The sequence below is a fragment of the Convolutriloba macropyga genome, chromosome 6 (assembly GCF_964194025.1).
Source record: "Convolutriloba macropyga chromosome 6, txConMacr16.3, whole genome shotgun sequence".
Classification (NCBI taxonomy): domain Eukaryota; kingdom Metazoa; phylum Xenacoelomorpha; order Acoela; family Convolutidae; genus Convolutriloba; species Convolutriloba macropyga.
In genome coordinates, this window is record NC_134473.1 from 57,006,572 (window position 1) to 57,012,595 (window position 6,024).

A 6,024-nucleotide genomic window follows, 5' to 3' on the forward strand; every position below is an offset into this window, starting at 1 on the left:
ACACACACAAACACACGCACATACACACACAGAGCCAGACAACACGCACACACACGCACAAACAAGCACACACACAGAAACACCCAGACAACAACACACACACTCACACAAACACACACACACACACACACAACATACTCACACACAACTAACACACACGCAAACACACAAAGACAACACGCCTACACACACACAAACATACAAACACACAAACGCGCACACACACAGACACAGACACACACACACTACACGCACACACACGCACAAACACACACACAATACACACTACACATTACACACATACGCACATACACAGAGAAGCACATACACACACACTAACACGCGCGCACACACACGCTCACCACACACACACACACACACCCACACACCCAACAATCACAGACACACAAACACGAAATCACACAGACAAAAAACACACACACACCGCTCACACACAACACACACACACCACACACACACGCACGCACACACACACACACACACACACACACACTTATACACACACACACGCGCGGAATTGCATATGCTCATATGTTGTCGGAAAAACAAAATTGTATCTTTGGATATCACACAGAGAAACGCAAACACACACTAACACGCGCGCACACACACTCACACCACACACGCACACACACGCACACCACTCTCTCTCTCTCTCACACACACACCACTCACACACACGCACGCACACGCAAACACACACAGAGAACACGCACACACAAACACACACCAATGCAGACATACATCCAAGAGTTACTAAGAGTTCTAGAGCTCAGAGCTTAGAAAAGTTAAAAACGCTATTCAAATCTGCAGACGGCATTAAAATGGGCAACCTCTGAACCAACAAAAAAAATAGAATGGAGGTACTATAGATGGTTTTTTCGAGTTCATTTTGCAAGCCAAGTAAAGCAAGATAAATAGTGATGAAAATAGAAGAAAATAGATGTTTTTGTGTCTTCACCAAAAAAACTCAGAAAAATTGTGTTTCCAGCTAAACATAAAGTTCTGAAGAGATATATAAGACGGAGAAGGTGGTTATTTCTTACCATTGACATCCACTTGGCTAGAGAAAAAAATATTGTTTCCGCGAAATTATTTTTTGTAGTTTTTGACTTTGCTTTTTTGATTCTTGATATTACGCCATTTTATAAATTTTATGCAACAAATTAGTGCATATAGTAGAAATATTAATGACATTACATGTGCATTCAATTTTTTTTTGTTTTGTTATTGATTGTGTATATGTTGATTTTTAAAACTCCTGCTGGTTTGTTCTTAGTGATTCTGCCGGGCTGGCCATAGATTACCAACAGAATCATTGGAAACAATCCGTTTTCAATTCTCCATTGATTTTTTAGAGCTACTATGTTACGGCCCCCTTCTTAGTGCACATATAGCTTTCACCTCCCCCCAAGAGCAAGTGCTATATTTTAACACACTTATTTCCTACAAAAGAACAGTTGTTTTTAACTGGAGGCATAAAAAACATTGAATTGATCCGATATTTTCATATAGCCTCTATCAAAAATATTTATTTCTGACTGGATTATTTAATTGCTCAAATTGAATGAAAGTGTCATTATGAACTCTCCTCATGCTAAGAGAAATCTGAAACAAAAAGAATTTTTGAAAGAACTTGTCCAGAAAATAATTATTTTTTATCAGAAAATTGGAAATTTGCACTGGTCGACTTATTGAAAGATAGTAGAGTCTGATCGAGTCAAGGAGTTATACACTCTTGTAATGAATTTGTTCGTGGTCCATCCTCGCGTTAATTGGAGTCTGGAACATAAAGAAATTCTGAAATAACTTCTCTTGAATAGCATTTAGTTTTTCTAAAGAAAAATTAGAAGTTTCATTTTATATACTTTTTGAAATCTGAGAAATTTAGTAAAATATGATTGGGCTAGGGATTGATTCAATTTGAATGAAACATTGTACGGAATATTTCCGCTGTCACTGGAGTCTGAAACGAAAAAACTCTCTATAGGAAAAAAATTTTTTTGTCATAAGGTAATTAGGGAAGTTTTCACATATAAATTTCTTGAACCATAGTAGAACTTGATAGTGTCAAGAAATTGTCAAGAAAATAAATGAAACTTGGTGCGGGCTACCCCCTGTAAGTATCTTCAGGAAAAAAAAAATTTCTGAAGTAGCTTCAGAAAATCTGCTTTTCTAAAAAAATTTACGATGTTTTGAGTTTAGAAATTTACAATATTTGCAAATAACCTATTTCATAACCTATTTTGGGATCACGAAGTTGCTCACAGAGTTAAAAAAAAATTGGTACTGAATATCCCTTTTGTAATCGGAAACTGCAACAGACAGCAGTTCTAGTCTCATTCGCCTATAAAAGTTATATTTTCTCACGGATATTTTACAGAAAATTTACGTTGACATGCTTTTTAGGTCATATTAAGTTTTTATTAGTTCATAAAGTTGTTCAAATTGAGAAAACGGGGTCCGCACTACCACCGTGCAAGTAAAGTCTGAAACAAAAAGACTTCTGGAACAGCTTGTCCCGAATAAAGATTGTTTTAATCGGGACGCTTAGCAGTTTTGCTGTCAATTTATTTTTGAATACAGTAAATTTTGATTTGGGCCAAAGAGTTACTCAAACCAACTGAAATTTTGAATGGACTATCCCAACGATAATTGGAGTTTGAAACAAAAATCTGAAGACAATTTTCGAAGTATCTTCTATTTATAGAAAGTTTAGCAGTTTACGTTTAAATTCTTTTTGATAAGTTGAAGGAGTTATCCGAACTGATTGAAAGTTTTCAACAACGCTCCTCACAGTAAATGGAGTCTAGATCAAAAAAACTCAGTTAAATACCTTCTTTAAAGAAAAAGTGTGCAGTTTTGCTTAAAAACTTTTTTTGAAGTACAGATGCTTTGTATCGGGTCAAAGAGTTAACTGATTTGAATGAAACTTTGTATAAACGTTGTGATTAGTAAAGAGAGTCCAAAACAAAAAAAATTAATCAGCATCTCCAGACAAATTTTTAGCAGAAACTTTTGAGGCATAGAAAATTTTGAGGTATTTATTTGACTTTTATTGGACAAATGAGTTATCTAAATTCTATTAATCTCTGCCTGGACAATTAAAGCAGGTGGAGTCAGTAATAAAAACAATTTTTTTGTGAAACATACTCTAAAAATATCTGGTCCAACTAAAATTTAGATAGGCTTGGCTTATACAGTTATTTATATTTGATGCATAGTAGATTGCTATCGATTCGATGTTTTTAAATTCAAGGAGATTTGTTATGAGCTCTCCCTACTAATACTGGATTCTGAAACAGAAAGAATTTTTAAATTTGAATTTCTAGAAAAAGAGATAGTGTTTAATACAAAAATAAAGAAGTTGTCATTTCAATACGTGTTTCTGAACTTTAGTAGATTTTGATCGGTAGACTGTTAGATGAGTTTTTATAAAAGAATTTTTAAATTGCGCGTACCAAAATAAAGAAAAGTTTTCCATAAGAATATGTCAAACTTCTTTCTTTTTTACATTTCCTGAGCCACAGAAGACTTTGATTTGGTCAAGGTATTGTTCAAATTGAACAAAACTTGTTGTGGGCTCTCCTCACTGTTAGTGGATTCTGAGACAAAACGATATTTTTAAATTTCGTGTTTAGAACAAAGTTATTTTTTCATACGAATGTGTTAAAACTTTTTCCTGCAAAATTTAGTTTTTATTGGTTCAAAAAATTGTTTAATATGGAAAACAATTGATGTGGGCTAACTCAAATGAATGAAGTGAAGTAAGGATCAAAAACTTTTTTTGCAGTAAGTTATCTAAGAAAATAAACTAGTTTGCCAATTTGAAATTCAGAAAGAGTTCACTTTTCACTTATCTCTTCAGATTTAAAAGATTTTGATTGGATTAAGTAGTTGCTTAAAAAAATGAAATTTATTGTGGGCTCTTTCCAAATTTGTCGAGTCTGAAGCTAAGACAAATTATGAGAATACTTGTCTGGAAAAAAATCAATTCTCCTACGATTATGTCGAAGTTCTTGCTCCCATTTTTCTCGAAATACAGCACCCTTTGATCGAGTCGAAAAATGTTCAAATTTAATGAAGCTTATTGCGGACAATTGTATGTATAATAGTTTTTGAAATATGCTTACTAGGAAAACTAATTAGCTCTACAAACAAAAACTTCGCGATAATCTTCTCCACATCCTCTTTATTTTTCATAGTATTCACCAAAACTTAGGGGAGCTAAATAAACTGATGTCGTTGCAGCCTACTTAAACTGAAAAATGTATACAAGCAAACTTATACTAAAGCTTTACTTTCAGTAGTAGCCAGACCGAGTTGTGCGTTAATTATAAATCAACGCACACCTCGATCTGGGTACTACTGAAGGGAAGGCTTTAGTATGTAAGTTATTTTTAAATACGAATGTTTTGAATCTTTTTCCTGAAATGATTTAGTTTTTATTGGGTCAATAAATTGTTTAAATTGGAAAACAATTGATGTGGGCTATTATCTCAAATGAAGTGAAATGAGGATCAAAAATTTTGTTGGGCAGTCTGAAAAAATTGTGGGCAATCTGAATTGTAAGTAAAATAGTTTTTGAAATATGCTTATTTGTAAAAAATAATTAGCTCTACAGACAAAAACTTCGCGAAATAGAGTAGATTTATATGTTATTGGATGTCTTAATTCTTCCTTTTTAACATAATGGTTTGCATTTGTGATTCTTTGGGGCTCTCCCTGAACTATCACGATTCTTTTAACATTAACGCACACCTCGATCTTGGTACCACTGAAGGGAAGGCTTTAGTATAAGCCCGCTTGTACACACTTTTCAGTTTCAGTAGGTTATAAACACATCAGTTTATTTGGCTGCCCTAAGTTTTGGAGAAAACTATGGAAACTGTAGAAGATGTGGAGAAGATGGTGGCGTTGACGGCAACGCAGGCAGGCAGTTTTATTTAATTGTTTTTTTTTAAAAAACCATAATCAGTAATGATCAGATTCTAACGATCAATTTTAACTTTAAATACGTGTTCGATTTTCGCTCGTTAAATTCATGAAAAGATTTTGGCGTACTGAAAAAGTTCAAGATCTTGGCTTTACCTGATTTGCGTTTATGAAATTGGAGATCTTAAAGTTACTTGTCTTTCCTTATAGAAAACGTTTCTTTGAAAAGTTTCACTCATTTTCTAATGGGATACTCATTTTTACAAATAAGGGCTCCGTTATTCTCTAGTGGGAATCTTGCTTTGACCCATATAAAAAACTTTTAGCAGGACACCCCACGTACTTATGATCCTTGTATCATGTGAAAACACTCTCTGCTAAGCACAAAAAAGCAAATATTCATCTTTTGCTTTTTGCAATTTCGCAATGAAAACATGATTTAATTGCTTTGGTCAACAAAACTTATTTTAATGAAAAATAATTTTTAATTTTTACATGATCCTGCTTTAAAATTTGTTTTTTTTTTCTTGCCTGTAATCTTAATACTATCACCTTTAGCACTACACTTTTTAGCTGGAAAACTTTTTAGGTGTTTATTATCAACGTTTAGAAGAATAAAACTCACCTGTCTGCTGCTGCTACTTTATGCTTGATTGTCAACACTAATTCAAAATGTACATACAATGATGAATCAAACAGTCATAATTTTATATACATGTATTCATTCTGCCACCTATTTCATTGGAGGATAATTTATTCTTTAGGGAGATATTTTCCCATCTTTTGCAAATCGGCCTGATATTTTGCGGTGTTTTATAGGTAAACAATGAAGGCTTTTTTTATTGAGAACTCTGTAATTATCTTTGATTAAGAACTCCGTGAAAAAAGTCAACTGTACACGGTGGAAGAAAATGTGCTCCCTATCTGAGTCTTCATATTCCTAAGTTCAGTATTTTGTAACGAACTAGTTATTTTACATCAGTTCAATCAACCCTTGGGGCAGCAGGCTGGTTGTCTCTGTGAACTGAATGAACAAAAAGTTAAGTGCCACTATTGAACAGCAGCGTG

General features: G+C 33.8%; 1 protein-coding gene across 1 annotated transcript in view; it reads right to left on the reverse strand.

Moving 5' to 3' along the window:
- Positions 1-5,616, reverse strand: part of LOC142341070 (melatonin receptor type 1B-A-like) — a 63,096-nt gene extending 57,480 nt beyond the window's left edge. The window contains exon 1 of the mRNA XM_075391921.1: positions 5,582-5,616. The gene's annotated coding sequence lies outside the window, so the exon portion shown is untranslated. The remainder of the gene's footprint in view (positions 1-5,581) is intronic.
- Between the last annotated feature and the right edge of the window lie 408 nt (positions 5,617-6,024).